Below are 21493 nucleotides of genomic sequence, written 5' to 3'. Positions count from 1 at the left end.
CAGTCATTGCTACAAAACAGCTTGCAGCTCTCAGAGAACTTACACAAAACTCATCCCAAATCTTGCAGGCTTGCATCCTCATTTTTAGGTAAGGCAGCTGCATTTATTACTAAGTCTGTCATTCATATATTTAGTATCTATCTTTCTTTGGAAGTAATACCTCACAGTTGCAGTATTTCCATTACAATCTCTTCCAAAAGTTAGCTCACATTCATCCCTGTAAGATTATAGTGCAATTTACAATCTCAATCCCCACAGTAAAAAATGAAAAGATTATTATCAAACATCTCCTAGATTATACTACAGGCATATTCTTCTCTCCCAAACAAAATACAGGTTCCACAATGGATACAGTATTCATACTGCAATCTGATCTGTAGATCAATATGTATGTAAACACTTGAGCTTTCTAGGGGCTTGCACAAGTGTATAAATATTGAGCATGTGTGAGCCTGACTGCCATTTTGTAGTAAGCTGTTGAGATCTAAGAATGTATGTCTGTGTAGTCTGCCCGTTAATCAGTTTGTTTATATTTTATACTGCTGCTATCCATCCTGATGTGTTTCTGTGTAATAAAACGTGTAAATGAACTATGCATCCTGTTTGTCTTCAATGGGAAACAAGACAAGCAACATGGTGTCAGACGTGGGATCCAGAAATTCAGATTCTGGTCTGAGAAGGCACTAAGTTAAAGGTGGAGGAATATAGAGGAATAGATCATCCCCACTGCATGTTTAACTCACAATAACAGGTCAGAAACATATTTTGGGTATCAAAGCTTACTTAAATGATCTCTTATTTGCAAAATAAGTATCATATTAACAATTGTTTTTGCAATTAATTGTCAGTTTAATTCTACTGTCTGGTAAACTAGCTTTTCAGATGTAAAGCTGCTATTACAGCTAACCTATACTCCATGTGGCAATTTGACTGTTATTTAATGTACTTTAGTGTGTTCTATTTAAGTTTCTATTTCTGTATTACTTCCTTTAGGGCTTTTCTCCCCAGGCCTCCACTGAAAATGGACATGTATCCAGTCGGACTATCCCGATCAACAAATGTAAAATAAATAAAATAAATAAATATAAAACAAAGCACTCAGAATGCTCTAAACGAATTTCTAAGTAAACAAAATGTCTGAAACTGCAACATATTGATAGAAATATTAAAATAACTATGGAAAATGTTTGAAATAATACCTGAATTGCATCAAATGTATAAAATAAGAAAAATGACCCCATTGTTTTTGAAGTAGCTTATAGCAAGCACTTTTTGCATTAATTAAAGCAATTCAAGATATCCAAAGTATACAGAGAGTACGCATGTTTGCTCAGTATTACAAAATCACAACCTAATAATAAGGCAATCTGATAAAGGAGGAGTGGTGGCGATAATGGACAGAATTTATTATATAAAGAAGATGAAGGATTTACTTAAGGAAGATGTTACATATGTAATGATTAATACCTGTGAAGTTAACAGAATTATCAAAAACATAAAGAACAATCTAGATGATCTATTCCTAAGTCAAATAATAACTAAGGACATGCATTTATTTTTTACAAGAGAGCATCCCATCATCCCAATTTTTAATGGTCTGCCTAAAATCCATAAAAAATTATGAAGACCCTCCTTTCAGACCTATAGTTTCAGGAAATGGTTGGGCAATGGAACCTTTATCAATATGGGTTGAAAGAAAATTGAAGGTTGTTCTAACTAAAGCACACATTATATTATGAGATACAGCCCATTTCTTACATTCACTTTCTGACTTTATGGACTCATATGCTGGGAATAAGTTTATGTTTGTGACATTAGATATAAACAGCTTATTTGCTGTTATTCCCAATGCATATGGCCTGAAGGCAATCAATGACTTCTTCAAGAAACATCTGATGTTTGATACGTCTACTATACAGCAGATTTGCCTTCTTTTGCAATGTATCTTAGATAATAACATGTTTATCTTTCAAGAACAATATTATTGGCAACGTTGGGGAGCCACTGTGGGTGAGTGGTGTGAACTCCTGTGCAAACTTAGTTTTGGCCCAATGGAAAGATCATGTAACATTTAGTGAGACCAGCAGATGGAGAGACAGCATTATATTTTACTGAAGATTTGTGGATGATGTTTTTCTCCTTCGGGTTAATAATATGGAAGAGCTTAACCTCTTTGTTTGATAACTTGAGGATAGTACTTCTTTTTTTAAGATTCACTTACATACATCCAATACATGAATTGATTTTTTGGATGTCAAATTCATTTTGCAACAATAGAAAAATATAGACACCTTTGTGTTTAGGAAGGCATGCTAGGAAAATACGTTGTTAGGACATGACTGCATGCACCCTAGACATATTTTTAATAATATTGTCAAGGGACAGACACTAAGGGATGTCTAGACCTTGCACTAATGATGAATCTTATTTTAAAGAGACTGACTTGCTGATTTCAGGTTTTATGAGATGTGGATATAACAAGGAAAAGGTGGAACATATTGTAACAGATAAGAAATTGTGGAAAACTCATGGGAGACTGTGGTTTTCTAGAAGACTTGAACAAGAACAATTGTAGAAAATGGAGCAGAGAATTAATGATGATAACCACATGCTGCATGTGAATTTAAGACATAGTAGTGACATCAAACAAATATGTAATAGTATTAGCAACAATTGGAAGATCCTGTTGCTTGATGAGGATTTCAGCAAAATTGTGGGTGACTCTCCAAGTTTTACTTTTAAAAATAATATGAACTTAAAGAAATTTTTATGTAAAAACATTCTTCCTATGAGACTGCTTCCACAACCAACAGAAAGAACTGGCACTTTTCCTTGCAAGTATTGCAAAGCATGCACACCAGTAAGTCCTGACAATGTGTTTAAACATCCTATATCTCTGAAGATATATCAGTCTCGTTTATATGCAGACTGTCACACAGAAAATGCTATTTATCTAGCCAGGTGCATCCAATGTACATGTTTTTATCTTGGGAAAACTAATTACTGGCTAAAAGACCAGATTTTACAACATCTTAGTGACAATAGGCTAAAGGTGAAAAACAATTCTCTGTATGATCACCTAAAGGATAATCATGAGCACCATTTTTTATTTATGGTTTTCTATATACAGAAGGAAAATTATAGGGGTGGTGATTTGATAAATTGCACTGAGAGATCTGAAGTGCATTTGATAGTGGAACTTCAAGCTGAAAGATTTCCAGGATTTAACAGACTTGTTCCTTTAAATCCGGTATTGAGGGGGTGTAGGCTCCCAAATTGAATCTGAGTGGTCATGGTTGTGCTTTAAAAGATGGGAAGTACATATTATGGACGATCTGATGAAGCGAGAACCTTCTGAAAGCACTTCTCCAGCTTTATTCTTTATTTTATTTAGTGCTCTTATCATTGTTTATTAAACTGTTTTTTATGAGATTCAGCATGCTGGCCCTTGTGGCTTTTATTCTTGGATTATGTATGACTATATGGTCAGTTGTTTAAAGGAAATATATTCCAGTGGATCTAAAAAGTACTTCACTTCCACCTGCCCAAGACATTTAATTCTTTCTTTCTTTCCTTCTTTCTTTCTTTATATTTGTTTACTGGGTAGTGCAACGATCAATATTGAAAAGTTTCAGGCTCAGACCAGGTGAAATACAGAACATTTCACAAACATAAAATACAGAAATGTAAGCAATTAACAGAATAGTTCAGACTAATTACATAGAAATACTGTGCACATACATTCCAGTGAACAAGCACAGTACAATGTGCAAATGTGCAATCAAGAAGAGTGTAATGTACAATATATATATATATATATATATATATATATATATATATATATATATATATATATGATATACAGTCATTTGTGCGAAGGCACATTTCCGAATGGCCGTATACGTGAAACGTTTAACAGAATTCCATTGCGCCGACTTCCTGAAATGTAAGAATATCGGACTTTGACATTCCCAATTGGTCCACCACCGAAATGAGTGCTACCATGGGTCAAAAAGGGGGTACGTTTTTGTAATTCTGCAGTTTGTTTTTTGCGGTTTTCAAATTTTGTGGTTCACAGTTTGCAGAAGCAGCATTGCATATGTGGCCGCCGAACTTTTGAAGGTAAACCATATACACACACATATATATATATATATATATATATATATATATATATATATATATTTTTTTTTTTTTTAGTTTCTAAAGTGGGTCAATCTTCAATGGCTCTTGAGAGATTAGAAGAGACTCAGAAAGGAGATAGGTTAGGTGATACATCCTGTGTTAAAGCAGAAACCTTTGTCTTGGATAAGATATTACATTTCAAGGTCCAGTATAGTTGCATTGTGCTATGGCAAGTGTCACCAACAACATGAAATTTCTATCTTGCAGCCTACAGCTTTATATGAGATTGGCAAAAATCCAAAAAGCAGAGGTATTTATAGATAAAACAGCTCCATTTAGTTGCACAAATATAAGAATACTATATATGTGTTTGAAGAGTTCTACTCATTTCCCACATGTGCATTAAGATTTATGAAGATAGCCTTTATAAAAATTAACAGTTGTATGCTTGTGAGAGACTGCACTGTGTTAAATTTATTATGTTACACAAAGTATCTCTTTTGTGAATTAAGTTACATATCATAAGTTGATGATTATAAGTCATTTGAATTGTTTTGTTCTGAAGAAAATGTTTTGATGGTCTGTGCTTGTATTGTTGTTTTTTGCAATAGTGCTTTGAAAACAAATCAGCAAAAATAATAAAGGGGATTAAGGGGTTTTATGCTTTTATTCAAAAGTGTAGTATTAATTTCAAGTTGGAAAAATAAGAAACTCTAAGCCTTATGTTAAAGTACATGCACAGTAAGCAAGCTATCAGAAACACCTAGAAAAAGTTTTATGTGATATTAAATGGTCTTTTGAAAAAAGTCTTAGTTATACAATAGCATTAAAATGAAAAAAAGCATTGATATGATATTAGGACAGTTCCACAATAATTCTTATTATGGTTATAATGGACATACCTGCATATCTGAAGAGTTTAAAAGAGAACACTGTTTCACTCTAAATGCAGCCAGATTCTATTTTTTAACTAATGTAAAGGGGATAATATTGATTAGAATATCTGGAATTACATTTTGACTTTAGTTATTTATATTGCATATGGCATGGAACAACATGATGGATGTAAAAAAAAACAAGCATGGAAAATGCCATAATTTCTCTGTCATTAAGGTTATGATTACTATTGTGAAAGGAAAAGAGACAGCACTATTTTGCAAATTATCAATCAATATGATTAAGGTGCTTTTACATGGGCATTCCTTGAATGAAATGCAGCTGCATGAGATTAAAGACTGGAAAAGATCATTCAGACTCTGTCAGATTGCTGTTAAGGAAAAGTTAGTTTGTTTTTGCTTTCTTGTAATTTGTATTGCTTCATTGCCTTCTTCTATTTTGTATATTGTGGTGTATTTTCTTTACAATATGTTTTACTTGTATTTTTCTTTTGATTGTGAAAGAGACTAGAGCTGTGTCTCTTCTGAGTTACAGAAATTAGAGCTGGTCAATTAAGGTTAATTACTTATGAAATGAGGGTGGAGCTAGGAACTAAATCTTCTGTTTAAGGGGAAAAAATAAAACATTTTATAGCTTTACTGGAAAAGATCAGTCAGATTCTGCTATGAGGGAAAGGTTAGTTTGTTTTTGCTTTCTTGCAATTTGTATTGCATCATTGCCTTCTTCTATTGCATATATCATGGTGTGTTTTCTTTACACATTGTTTTACTTGTCTTTCTGATTTCATTTGTATAATATTTAAACTAGGAAAGAGACCACAGCTGTGTCTCTTGTGAGTCACATAGAAATTATAACAGGTCAGTTAAGGTTAATTACTTATGAACTGAGGGTGGAGCTAGGAACTAAACCTTCTATTTAAGGAGTAGAATAAATTATTTCATGGCTTTACTGGAAAAGCTCAATCAGACTTTGACATAGATTACTGTGAGGGAAATGTTAGTTTGTTTTTGCTTTCTTACAATTTCTATTGTTTCATTACCTTCTCTGATTTTTGTTATACTGTGGCGTATTTTCATTCACACTGTGTTTTACATGTATTCTGCTTTCACTTGCATATTTAAACTACAGAAGAGACTATATCTGTATAACTTTATGAATCACATAGAAATTACATTTTCATCTACCCTCCTACCATGAGGCTGTTATGTTATTAAAAACAACTGCCTCCCTAGTTGTCTGCCTCTCATGTTAATTTGATCACGTGTTTCCTTCCCTCTCCTCTTTCATTGGCTATTGTCAGTAGACACAAAATTACCATTTTGCGAAATCACTCTCCTTTAGCTATTTAAATTTTTTGGCCATTCCATTATATTCCATAGATCCAGAATACCAAGTGCCCACCCCTTCCAATCTATCTTGCTCTTTTAAAAATTGTGGCAATCTCCTTAGATTGCTGTGGCTTGAATTTTCCCCTTTCATATCTAACTGCTTAGTACACACTACAATCTTAGGATATTAACCCATTTTTCCATATTATCTTTAAAATTTTCAACATCTAATCCAAGGCCACCAATTATTGGAGAACCCACATTCTGCCTCTCAGAAGTCATCTCGGGATTAATGCTTCTGTGTTGCTTCTGGTGAGAGAGAAGGAGTAAAGGGACTTTATTTCCTAGGGACTGCTGATCACCAGAAAGCCTAATTGCTTCATAGATGCCAGCTTGAAATTTCTGCTTATATTTTGCTACTGGTGAGAGAAGGAAAAGAGGGCATTGATTCCTGACTGTCTCTGATTGGGCAGTGAATGTCTGTGTGGGACCTTCCTGATTGGTCTGGCTGCTGTTCAAGGCATCTACTAGGAAAAGGCTACAACAAGCCTACAGTCACCTGAATCATGTGGGAGAAGACTGGTGATTACCAAAGAACCTGTGGCCACTTTATCATTTGGGTTTGTTGTTACTATATTTGCTTCTGGTGAGAGAAGAGGCAGGGGGCATTGTATTCCAGCACTTCTAAGCCCATAAAGCAAGCCACCACACAATCCAACATTCTGGTCATTGGAGACTCCATTGCTGAACACACTGATGTCCCTCTCACCAGGATGAATAAGAAGAACGTCACAGTCAGTAGCTTATCAGGGTAAAGTATTCAGCACATTACATAAGCACTCAGGTCATTGGACCACAAGTACCAGTATGACTCTGTCATTGTTCATGTGGGTGTTAGTGTCCTGAGATATACCTCTTTAGATTATATGAAGAGAAACATCATGGAGATCTTGGAATATCTGTCCCAGGCTGGTACTGGTCTAGCACTGAGTAGCAGTTTACCTTCTGCAATGATGATTCTACAATATGAACAGAACATGACTGACTTTAATAATTAGCTTAGCTTCTAGTGTCATTGTAAGGTTGTACAATATTTCATAGCATGGAAGGAGATGGTCAACAGACCAAACTGGTTTGCAAGGTATGGTCTGTACCTCTCCTCTCTAGGCTTTTGAATATTGGCTAAAACATTGTCTTCCCCCTTAGTGACTTTTTTAGGCAATGCCAAACTGAAAGTACTTCCAACATAACAAACCAAACCAAAAAAAAAAACAAAAAAAAAGCTACAGGTGTTACTGCTCAATGCTAGGTTCATAGGTTGGTACTAGGCTATCAGCCCTAGGGCCTATACAAGCCTAGCCATAACAATTCCCTGGCTATTTCTTCCCACACTATTTACTTCCCTGGACCCCTGTCTAGCAGGGCAACTGAAGTGATCCCCGGGGTGAATTTCCTTTCTCCCATCCAATCATCAAGGTTCCATTTGAAGTGGACCAAAGAGGCACTCTGCTTGACATGTATGGGCAATCTATTCCAGAGTCTGGGGAGTCTCTGGGTCAGGAACCTATCCCTCCAGCATGTTTTGTTTATTGTGATGACAAGGTTTAGATCCCTGGAGTGTGTGGCTCTGAGGGATTGGGATTTCTTTAAGTGTAGCATGTCCAACAGCTCTGGCTTTGACATGGCCTTGTATGTTAAGCAAAGATCGCCTCTGAGTAGACGATATGCGACAGAGTATAGCTGGAGTTTTTTAAGGTGCTCACCGTAGGGCATCTGCTTTAGGCCTGTGATTCTTTTAGTGAGGTATTTCTGTGGCCTTTCCAGTTGTTGCAGATATCTTGAGAGGTACATACCAAACAAGGCATTGTATTCTATAATGGGTCTAATGAGGGATGAGTACAGTGGGACAATGAACTCCTTTTTTCTGGATGAAAAGCCCTTAGTGATGAGGTGTGCCACATAGAAGGATTTCCTGACTGTTGTGGCGATGTGGTTATCGAAGGTGAGACCACTGTCCACCTGTGTCCCTAAGTCTCTTATCAAACTTTTGGTGTTTAGTGTACTGCCACCTATATGGTAATTCATGGATACATGTTTTTTCCCAAAGGGGATAACTATACATTTCTTGGCATTGAGCTTGAGCCCATGGCTCTGGCACCAATCATCTGTTTCTGTAAGGCCCTTTTGTAGACTATCCACATCATTTGGGGATTCAATAATGGCTCCCAGTTTGCAGTCATCTGCAAACTTTGTTATCCAGAGTCCCTTAGTGTTGGCCTGTACTTCAGAGAAGTAGATGCCAAACAAGAGCAGTCCCAGGACTGAACCCTGAGGTACTCCACTTGTCACTTGTCTGGAGCTGGATTTGGAGTCGTCTACTTTTACAGTTTGGGTTCTATCAGTAAGCCAGTTAGCAACCCATTGGGTGACGTAGGGATTAATGCCCAGCTTCGTAAGTTTATCTATGATTCCAGAGTGGGGGGGGGGTGTCAAAGGCCTTGGCAAGGTCTAGATAGGCTGTGTGGACCACCTTACCCTTGTCCATGGCTCTGGAGACTGATTCGAAGAAGTCAATCAAGTTCAGGAGACAAGATCGGCCCTTCACGAACCCAAACTGGGTGGGGTCCAGTGTTTGAAGGTTGCCAATGTCTTTGTTTATAAGTTCCATGATAATATGCTCCATGGCCTTGCAGATAAGGCTTGTCAGACTGATGGGATGGTAGTTTCCGGGATCCAAGTTGAATCCCCCCTTGTGGAGTGGGATAACTGTAGCTGTGCGCCACTCAGTGGGCACGAAACCTGAGGTGAGGCTATGATTAAACATGACACTTAGGTGAGGTGCCAGTTCATATTGTAGTTCATGTAGTACACAGCCCGGGATGTCATCTGGTCCCATGGATGCTGTATTCTTAGCTTTTGAGAGTGCGTTTTTTACCTGTGTGGCCGTTATTACCAGAATTTGGCAATCTTCCGGTATTGAGATGGGCCATTTAGGGAGTGAGAGGGGGGTGAAGTTGGCACTGAATCGATCTGCCAGGATATTGGCAATATCCTTGGGATCAGTATATTTAATGCCATTCTGTTGCAGCTCAGAGCAGATCTGAGCATTGCCATTTAGATTCTTGACATAGTTATAGAATGCCTTGTTGTTGCCTTTGGAATCTTTGGCAATTTTATTTTCGTAACTAGCTTTGGAGGATTTTATGAGGGATCTCAGTTTCTTACTGAGGCTGGTAAGGAAGTTTTTTGCATCCTGGGATTTTCCTCTTTTCTGCAACAGTTTCTTCCTTTTGTTGTAAAGTTTGTTTATGGCAGGGGACCACCAGATTGGCTTCTTTTTTTTGGATGAGAGCATCTTGGTTCTATTTGGGATGGCACGATTTATGCATGAGTGGATGTGCTCGTACAGTGCCTTAGTGTAGGATTCAGCAGTTGAACTTTCAGCTCCCGTCTGCATGGGTGTCATGAAGTTTGTCACTTCTGACTTGAGTAGCATGAAGTTGGCTTTGGAGAAGTTTTTATGGAGGTTTCCTTACTGGGGGGTGGGGGTGGGATGTGGATATTAAGGGTGATTAGCTTATGGTCAGATGTAACTAACGAGGGGGTGACCATAGGTGTGGAGCATCGATTTCCCATGTTGGTAATGACCAGATCTAGGATATTGGAGCCCCTGGTGGGACTATGGATTAGTTGATCCAGGGCATTGGAATTTATGAATTCCAAGAACCGTTGGGCAAAGGTGTTGGTACATGAGTAGCTTTCCCAGTTAATGGCAGGGTAGTTAAAATCACCCAGTATTAGGGTGTTTGGTTCTATCTTAATATTTTCCAGTATGTTTAGAAAGGTGTAGTGAGAATCTTGGGGTATGGTGGGGGATCTGTAGCAAGCTACAATTTGGATTGCAGTCTTACCTAGTGTTAGTTGCACCTGGAGAATTTCAGACGCATTGTGTTGGGCAACTAGCCTGGTGGTGTGAATATCCTTGGTGAATATTGACACTCCTCCACCTTTAGTGTTTCGGTCCTGCTTTGGTGGCCGAAAAGTGTGGTAAGAGTTGTAGTCTGGTATTGCAGGGGTGCTCTCTGGAGCCTTGAACCAGGTCTCAGTTACTGCACAGATATTGATGTTCTCCATTTTTAGGAGTGCCTCGAGAGAGAGTGCATTTTGAGGTTTAGACTTCTAGCATTGAGTAGCACTACCTTCAGATTTTGCATACTTGTACCTGTTATCTAGGAGTCTAAACAAGAAACTCCTCTCCCTACAAGCTCTCCTTACCACAGAGAATGTCATCTATGCAGTCACTGAGACATGGCTTAAAGCCATAGAGAGCATACAGGCAGTGCAAGGCTATAATGCCTTCCACACATTTAGAACAGCTACTACACAGACCGAGACTAAAGGTGGAGGTTTCTCAATTTACACCAAAAGTAAATATGCCTCAAGACTGGTCAAACAAGACAATGCACTGGAGCTTCTCCATATTCAAACTGCCATAGGCAAAATCCTATACCACTTCCTAGCAAGTTATAGGTACCCTAGTATGACTCATGAAACCCATAACAAGTATTTAAGCTTACTGGATACACTCACCATCCAGCCAAATGCCATATACATGGGTGACTTTAATTACCCCACTATTAACTAGTAATCATATACAACACCAAACATGCAGGCATAAAGATTCCTGGATTTTATAAACACAAGCTCCTGGACCTGATTATCAGTACGCCAACCAAGGGAGCAAACATACTGGATCTGGTCCTCACTAATATGGGAGAGTGTTGCACACTCCCTAGTGTAGTGTCTTCTATGGTAACATCAGTCCACAAAATGGTCTCCTGTGAAGTAAAAAATAAAACCTGTAACCCCAGTTAATCTGGCATGTCCAGGAACTACTCTAAGGCTAACTTCTTGCTATAAAGTGATAACCTAACAAAACTTTAAGCCCCCATAAACACTGAGAACACTGTACCTATGTGGAACTGTTCACAGAAACCCAAAACAAGTATGTTAATAGCTGCATAGAGGTAGCTCTACCCACCAAGAATAAGTACAGAACTAACTCAAAAACAAGCTACCCTGGTGGAATTGCAAGATCTATAGGCTGTATAAATCAAATTAATCATGCCATAAATGAGGAGGCATAGCATCCAGCAGGATAAAAGCACTCCCACCAAATTAAACAAACAACACAGAGGGCAAATAAACTCTACCAAAGCCAAATTTGAGGTAAATTTGGCCTCCCAGGCCAAGGACAACCACAAGCCATTCTTTAGCTATGCCTGTAACCTCAAAGACAATATACAATTGTATGCAGAATTCATTATTAATGGACCTACTTATACTGAGCCAGAAGATATAGGAAACCTACTGGCCAACAAATTCATCTCTAACTTCACCCTTCTCTTCCCAACCTCCCATCAGAAAATATCATCAAATATAAGCTCCCCTACTATCACTAGAGAACAGGTCATCAGTGTTGTCTCTAAGGCCAAGAACACATTATTGATGGGTCCAGACAATGTCACAGGACACCTTTTTTTTATTTCTCCAAATCTTTTGGGTTTCTAATATTAGGATGAGAATGGACCCCATTCCTAAGTCAAAGTATGATTAAAGTTCATGAAATGAATATTGTTTCAATCTTTGATGTCAACTAAAAGTGCTCTTCACAGCACCCGCAATGTGCCCAGTAATGACTCCTTCTGCAATTTGTATGGTGTTAAACAGATTGGTAGCATATCTAAATACAATTGTAGATTCTTGTTTATAAGACCCGTTGCTCCTACTACTACTATTGGAACTGCCTGGGTATCTTTCTTCCACATTGTTCTCATTTCTGCCTGCAGATCCTGCTATTTTATGACTTTGTGTCTCTCTGTACTCAAGAAACTGTAGTCACTGGGTATAGCGATTTCAATGATCAATGCTACTTTAGTCTTCTTTTCTTGGACCACTACATCCGGTTTTCTAGTATCTATCTTTTGAACTGTTGCTGATGGGTGATCCCATATGATATACACATCATCATTTTCTATGATGCTTTGTGGCTCATGTTTCCAGTGGTTTTCAGCCACTTCAGTACCATAACATCTGCACAATCCCCAGTGCAACAGTCTTGCCACATTATTATGCTTTTCAGTATACAGTCCTTCTGCCATTAGCATGTCACAACCAGCAACAAGGTGTGTGACTGTTTCCAATTTGGTTTTACAAAACCTACATTTGTCTGTTTCTCCCACATGTTCAATGGACTCTGTAAACCAGCATGTACATAGCCCACTATCTTGAGCTGCCAATATTAACCTTTCATCTCTTGATTTGAATTTGCCTCTCCTTAACATTCCTGCATTCGTTCCTGATTAACATGAGATTCTTCCAGAAGTTTTCTATACTTGCAACTATATTTATGCTTTTTCCACATTTCTTGTCTTCTTATCTGGTCCTTCACCTTATGTTCTTTCTTTTGTTTTTTTGGTACATTCAGTTGCTGCCTGATTTGTATCTGCCTCTGGTTTGATTTCCATTCCTGCTTGATGCCGATTTATTCTTCTCGTGTTTCAAAACTTTCACTACATTTGGGTTTTGTGAGGTCAGCAGATATGTGTGGAGTCCCACAATTGCAGATCTATACATGTAATCAATTTCAAGGAGGCCCACCCCTCCTTCAGAATGGAGAATATATAATCTTGGTATACACTGATTATTATAGTGGTGGTGCTGCGGTAGCGTTGTTGCCTCACAGTAAGACATTGTCCTGTTCGATTCTCAGCTGTGTGGAGACATGCATGAATGGACATACCTTCATTGAAGGTTGTGCGTCAGGGCCGGCAACTCAGCACGTAAAAACTGCCAATCATTAGCGGACCAGAGTTCCACTGTGGCGACCCCTAACCAGGAAAAGCTGAAAGGCACAACAATTTGGTGAGCATGAAGCATCCTTCTTGTTTTCCTGTCTAATCTATCCAACACATTTTGGGGCCAGTCACTCAGTCCAAAATTGTAAGTTAGGATAGAAAGAGCAAATCGGTTTATAGCTTGGATTTTCTTCCTAGATGTCAATGCTGTTTTCAGAATTAATTTACATCTTCTAAAGTATTCCTTACTAAGTTTTGTTTGCATCTGTTCATGTTTTATTGTTGATTCTTCATCAGTTCCCAAATATTTATATACTCCCTCTTGCTCAAGTTATTTTATATCATATTCTTGTCCCAAACTGATATTTTCCAGGTGCTGCAGTTTTCCTGCTTTAAAGGTTACTTTTGCACACTTATCAAGACGAAATGACATTCTTATATCATCTGAAAAATTTTCACAACCTGCAGCTGTGCTTTCAGTTACTCATCTGATGAGCTATACAGTTTTAAATCATCATCAAAGAAAAGATGAGAAGTCTCTATACTTTGTTGTTTTCCAGGAGCAAAATTGTAGCCATGGCCTAAGCAGTTAAGTAAACAGCTTAATGGGTTATGGGCAAGGCAGAATAGCAATGGTGATAGAGAGTCACATTGGAATATCCCCCATTGAATTTTTATCCCTGGGATAATGATCTGTCCTTTATCATGGCTTAATTGCAAAGTGATCTACCACTGTTTCGTGGTCACTGTAATGTAGTCGATCAGTGTAGGGTGCATCTTATACATTTTTAAACACTCTTTTATCCATGAATGTGGGATACTATCAGATTTTTTTTATAGTCAGTCCATGCCATACTTAGATTCTTCCCCCTTTTACAGTTCTCCAGTATGACTTTATTTAACAATAAATGATCCTTTGTTCCAGATGACTTTCTTTTATTGCCCTTTTGTTCTACTGGCATAATTGAATTTTCTTCTGAATGACTATAAACTCTGTCAACATCAATTCCCATGTATAGTTTATAGGTCATCAGAAGGCAAGTTATTGGTCTATAATTTTTAGGGTAGCTTGCAGGTTCACTCTTAAGTAGGAGCATTGTTTGCCTGTTGTTAGCTAGATTGGTGTCTGTTTGGGGTGCACATGTAAATAGTTCTTACTCATGGCTAAATCTTCCTGCAACAATGTTAATACTTTTAACCAAAAGTTAGGTACTGCATCTGGGCCTGGGGTTTTCCAATAAGAGGTTTTTCTTAACTTTGTTTCAGTCTCTCTGGTTGTTACTTCATCCCATTTTATATCCTGCACCTTTAAACTTCGTATTCTTTCTTTTACTTCTTCTGTCCATTTAGCATCTTAGTTATGTTCCACAGGCTCTTCACAGATACTTCTCCAAAATGTATCTGTTTCTTCTTCTTTTGGCTCTTTTCAATTCCTTTTACCTTATTTCCCAATTCTCTATAAAACTTTTTTGGGTCATCAATAAATTGCTTATTTTGTACTTTTCCTTTATATTTAACTGTGTATCTTCTTACGTTTTTCTACCTGTGCTAAAACTTTTAGTTTGTTATTTGCGATAGTGCATGATGGATCCTTGTCTGTTCTAATACTGCGCATTGCTTTTATCACATCTATCTTTCTTAGTATTTTTGTTGATCTATTACCTCTTCTATAGTCTTCTAACAGTGACAATTCTTTCTTAATTGCTTTATAGTTTTCTCTGTTTGATACTTCCATGATGGTGTTCGATTTTGTCCCTTCTTTCCCTACTCTGTGTTCTTGTGGTAAAACTTTATCAGTTATTAATTTAGCAGCACGTCTTCTATATGGCATGAAGCATGACTTAGCAGGAACTGTAGATTTGCTATTTAATTGCAGTGTCTAACTAGGCTTTGTGCCTCATGAATGGAGAACAACAACAATGACAGTCCCTCTTCTGCACAAAGCTGGGCCATTTACACACCCTGGTAACTACAGACCCAAAAGACTCACTAGTCTCATATGCAAAGCCATGGAAAAAATTATCATGGAAATGAACAATAATGACATAGGAAACCTCCAAACATTGGACCCAACCCAATTTGGTTTCATCAAGGGCAGGTCACATCCATTCTCCCTGGTGGACTTCCTTGAGAAGGTCACCAAAGAAATTGATGTGGGAAAAACAGTTTACTTTGTCTACCTTAACCTGGTCAAAGCATTTAAAACAATACCTCATTCAAGCATTGTTGAAAAACTCAGGAGGTTGGGTATAAACCCTTATGTCACCCAATGGATAGTCAGCTGGCTCAAGGACAGGATCCACAAAGTCAGAATTAGAGAGTCCACCTCTACAAAGAGGCCAGACACAAGTGGAGTCCCTTGGGTATTAGTCCTGGGACTGTTTCTTTTTGGAATGTATGTGTCTGAAGTCAAGGCCAATGTCAAGGACCTCTAGCTGACTAAATTTGCAGATGATTATTAATTAGGAGCAGTCATAGAATCCCCCACTGACACTAATGTTCTCCAGGAAGGGCTGACACAGGCAAATAACTTGTGTCAGAGCCATAGACTGAAACTAAATGCCAAAAAATGCATAATAGTATCTTTTGGGAATTTATCCACCCCAATGCTAACTGTCATATTGAAAACACACTCATAAGTGTCGACCCAGTAGTCAGGAACTTGGGAACGCACATAGACAGAGATCTAGCCTTTGACCATCATGTGTCTACTCTAGTGAGGAAATCAGTCTAAGTTGTTCAATCTGTAAACAAAGATATAGCATCTAGGTCCAAGGAGGTCATTATTCCACTAAATTCAGCATTCATCACACCTGTCATTGGGTACAATGCCCCCTTTGGTATGCACTTAACCAGGTACATCCTACAATTGGAATGTTCACAGAGGTTCCTAACTAAAAGAATACAGAGCATAAGTAAAATGTTCTATGCAGACCACCTCAAAGCCCTTTCCCCTGTATTCTGTCTCCTACAGGCTGAGATTTATGACTGGCATACAAAGCATTGTCAGAACCCACCCTGATGGACTGCCAGCATATCTGCAAGACAAACAGCACTAGAATTGCCCATTCTGAAGACTTAAACTTTGCCTGTGATATAAATAGGACCTGCTGGAGAGACAGGTATCTATCCCAGAGATTACCCCTTGTCTGTAACAGGCTCCCTATCCATGTGAAGCAGAGTTTATCCCTAACCCAATTCAAATGTGACTTGAAATTCATCCCTGGTTTGACACCTATGTCTCTAATGGACAGAGGGATCCTGCAAATGGGTCATCTCACAGGTCTCTGCTTGCAGATGTTTGTCTCCCAAGCCTTGGTTACACTTATCAAGGGTACCAAACCTTGTCAGAGATTTAGGATGTGTGGCTAGGCTTTAAAAGGCCCTTGAGGTCATTAACTATGTGCATACCTATGAGCCTATTACAAACCTATAACTGAAAATAACCAGTTTGCTATATGTCCAAGAAATGGATTCCAAGAAATTTGCCTTAAGAGCAAACCTGAATTCATGATGGGTAATACAAACACATTTCTTTTGAGAAGATAACGCTTTCAGGTGTAGTGATTATAATGACAGCAAAGATTTTGTGCCATGAAGACTGGAACTTCAGTTTTCTCACAATTTAATTTTGTGAGACTTTTCTCATTCATAACATAAGTTTTCCAAAAGAAGATGTGGGAAAAATGAAAGATCTGGTCATGGGTACATGTTATCTTCCTGTGTGCATAACTGCTGCTTGTTTCAACAATGAATTTTAAAGCTTTACAGCTTTCTAAGTTCTGGTTGCTGTTTTTGTGATAGCAGAAGGTGTGTTACAGCTTTTAAAGCAGTGTGTGTATGACAGCAAAATATTGACCAATAAAAGCAAAGATCTTATGCAGGAACCTCACTATTGCAAGCTTGTTATCATAGACAACTTCTTATGTATGACATTACTTACTTACTTATTTATTTATTTAGTTACTTATTTTTGCAGCTCAATTGGCACACTCCACTGTTCTACAAGGAGTTTTAATTCTGCTAAATTCTGCTACTGCTTTCAGTGCAATTGTACTATTTTACCTTTATCCTCCTGTTACTTCTGTCATGAGAAAATTGATGCAACAGCAAACTAATTATCAACTTTCTTTTCTGTCTTTGTTTTATACTCATAACTTCTGTAGAATTAAGTATGTTTTAATCACAGTTCAGCAATGGTAAGGAAAGCAGAATATGCACTATGAACCGGAAATGACAAAACTAAAAACTGCCCCCATTTTTTTTACTTGTGTACTGATCTGGTGCTGCCTAAGGCACTAGATAATTGAGATACATTAACTAATGTTTTAAAGATGTTTAACTTAACTACTTAACCTCTCTTCCTTTTAAAACATTAGCTATTTGTTTGTTACTTTAACTTTAATGATCATGTTAGAATGACATTGGAATTATGTAACAAGAATTGCTTGTCTAGGCTAGTGGTTATCTATGCAGTGATTGAAGATGAGTGTTGATCTTTCCATCAACTTCCAAAAAATAATTATGTCACATTGGTCAAAAAGCTAAGTTCTAGACGTGCAGTTTTGAACTACCATTGTCTTCAATTTAAAAGATGATGTTGTTCTCATTTAATCCACAGCTAGTGACAGGTATTCCTTTTGAGTCATATTAAAGCTAACATGACATATATGGTTATTTTATACAGAGACAAGAGCACAGACAGAAGGTACTTTGCTACCAAGTATGGACTGAATGATGTGCACCTGTGGAGTAGCTCTGTATATGGATCAATGCTAGTACTTTCACAGAACTTCATGGACTGTTCAGTACACCAAATTATCTCTCTTTTTATCTTGGTCCCATTTAATAATTTACTAAGGTGGGGGTATTTTATTGTCTATACAGTCTATTACTGAAGTTACTAAATATCAGTACATAATCAGTCCTCTGTATGGTACGTTCCGAACCACTTGTGATATTGTTTCTCAGTTAACTTTTCTGTCATTTTCATTGCCAAGACAATTTTTTTTTTGCATACTATACAGTGGTGCTAGCACTATATCTTGATTAGGTATGGACTTCAATAACATGACCATAAGTTTGAAATATGTCCTAGCAGATCCATTCAATTCTCTGTTTAACCAGACTCCAGACAGGCTTTGTCCCATTTGAGTGAAGGACAGCAACAGTCATCCCACTGCACAAGGGGGGGATCCACCAAATGACCAAGGAACTATTGACCTATAAGCCTGACTAGCCTCATATATAAGGCTATGAACAAGATAATCATGGACCTGATTAACAAAACATAGAAATCTCCAGACTCTGGACCCAACCCAGTTCAGCTTCACCAAGTGCATGTCCTGTCTACTCAGTCTGATGGACTTCTTTGAGAAGGTCACCAAGGCCATGGATGAAGGTAAGACAATGCATGCCACCAACCTTGACCTGGCCAAGGCATTTGACACAATGCCTCATATGGATATTATAGATAAACTCACAAAATTGGGTATATACCTCTGTGTCACCAGATGGATAGCCAAATGGCTCACGGATAAGAAACATGTTGGTAGAGTGGGAAATCCACATCCAGCAAGAGAACAGTCACCAGTGGAGTACCAAAGGGCTCAGTTTTGAATCCCCTACTGTTTGGGGTATATTTCTCAGATCTCAAGACAATTGTAGATGGCTTTTGACTGACCAGGTTTGCTGAAGACTGCAAGTTGGGGGCAAAAACTGACTCCTTAAATTATGTTGATATCCTACAGAAAGCTCTGATGCAAACTAATGACTGGTATCAGAGCCATGGCCTCAAACTAAATGTGAAGAAGTGCATAATAATAATACACTTTGGGAAATAAAATACCCCTGTAAATTACAACACTGATAGCACCTCCCTACTACATCTTTTAAATATTAGGAATGCAGTTCTAACAAATGCATTGGTGAAGCATATTTCTGTTGAAGGCCCCTCATATACATTCAGGTTTCTAGTGATTGAAAAGGTCAGGGAAAATGAAAGAGGGGAGATGTAATAAATCAGAGAGAAACTTCCAAAACTAGATGGATCATTAGGTTGAGGGCAGACAGGGGCAGAGGTTTAAATGATAGTATTCCTATCAAGCTAATTTTAAAGAGTAGAGCACTTTGCAAGTAGTTTAAGAAATCATTTATGTATTTCTGAGTTTTATTAATTTTTATAAATATGCATTGCTAAAATAGTTATTAATAGAATTATCTGTAAGTAGAATATAGAGAGATATATATTTTTTATCTTTTTGTTTTTTCATATGCAGTAACCATCTGATGGGTATGCATGATTGAGTAGCAGCCAAGTGTAAGCCCATTTAAAAACAGAATAATTTGTAGGTAGTTACATTCCAGGAATGGTTACTTTTATACATGTTTTAAAGACTGACTAGTTTCGTATAAATTTAATTTGTTGATTTTTGCATTCTATAGATGCAATAGATATGTCTATGTGCTTTATATACGGTAATTTTGAATGTGGCATATATGACTGATTAGTGGTTTGGTGTAAGCTGACTGATTTTAAATATCTAAATATTTAAATATTTAATTAGATGAATGTTTTGATAGGTTGTAAACTTAAGTGTGATATATAGGAAAAGTGTTTCAATGGCTGTAATTAAAGGTCTGATGAAGTGGTGTTTAGTCACTATGAAAGCGCTTACCAAATAATAAGCAAAAAGTTCATTTTTTGTCATGGCTCCCTTGTCTACTGGTTGATCAATGGATGTTGTTGTGGAATAAGTTATGATCAGATTATTGTTTGTGTCTTTCGTCTTTTCCCGGTTAGGGGTCGCCACAGCGGAACTCTGGTCCGCTAATGATTGGCAGTAGATTTTTACATGCTGGCTTGTTGGGCCTAACGCACAACCTTCAATGAAGGAAGGCCCATTCACGCATGTTGCCACACAGAAGATGCTCTAACTGAGAATCGAACGGGCAACATCTAACTGTGAGGCGACAACGGTACTGCAGCACCACCCCCACAGTATAAGTTATGATCAGTTTATAATCACCACAAATATACAGAGTAATTTCCTGTTTTGCAAAAGGAATATTTGAAGGCACCCATTCAGTTTGCTTGACTGTTTACATTATTTCAAGATCTTTATGCCCTCTTTCTTTTACTGTAGGTGACAATAATCTGCTTTTGCAAATCTTTGGTATACAGTCTGCTTTACCAAAATGATGGTTGTAGCAGCTAGTAGTGTATCCCTACTTTCTCACTGAATGTTTCCTCACACAAGACCTTCTTAGACTGATTTACATTCACACAACACACTTTGCCTTACATATTTACGTTATTTCATCTTCAGTTTAACCATAATTTCTCTAATAGCTACTCCCACATAAAACTGGTCTTTCACCTTTTGCCCAGCTAAAGGCAATCACCCATTCTGTTTTTCATTGCATATGATTGCCATTATTCCATCCAATCAGTCTCTAACCTGCGTACATTTTTAGCTTCACAATACTATAGTCTATAATAAGTCATTATGGCACAAAATATATGACTATGCCAGTATAGTTTATCAATTACACTAAATATAGGCACAATCTCTTCTCCCCTTACAAACTTATTGCAAACCTTGGTATGTCACTTTCATATTCTTATTTGTTTTTTCCATATGTATATAACATTTTTGCCATAACTATTATTATCTTGAAACTTACTATACTATGGTTTCTGCCTTACTTTTCCACAGTTGAGGGAATCAACCTCTTTATAATTACAGTCATTGGAGGTTGATTTTCACTGTTACATCAATAACAAAACATTTTGCCTTTTGCCAGATTTACCTGTATTTCAGTTTTGTGTAGAGCCCCAACATATGACTTGTGGTTCATCATCTGTTGTATATCTCTTCCCGCAGTCTGCATACAAGGACAGTCTCCAATACCCATGGAACCTTACAGTTCAAGTAAGAAAATAACATTTTCTGGCACGTTTCATTACGAGAGCCACTCATGAGTCCTTGTGTTAGCTGAATCACATTCAGAGTTCATATTGTACTGTTTTAGGTCAGCAACATACTGCATTACTGTCATATTAAGTCTCTAATTACAGCTACTAAAACAAGATATCAAACTATTTACCAGAGATTCAGTGTTTACAGCCTTACCACAAATTCATTGCATCCTTACAATGTCCTTTTAACATGTTTGCAATGGCTTCATAGGATCTATTCTTAAGTTTTCATTAACTGTACCAGGTTCAAAGTAATCCATATGTGGACACACCCTAAATTCCGAGTAATCCTGTCAAGTACCTAT

This window comes from Protopterus annectens, chromosome 3.part1, assembly GCF_019279795.1.
Source record: "Protopterus annectens isolate FY-2018-M chromosome 3.part1, PAN1.0, whole genome shotgun sequence".
Lineage (NCBI taxonomy): Eukaryota > Metazoa > Chordata > Ceratodontiformes > Protopteridae > Protopterus > Protopterus annectens.
This window is presented reverse-complemented; position numbering follows the sequence as displayed.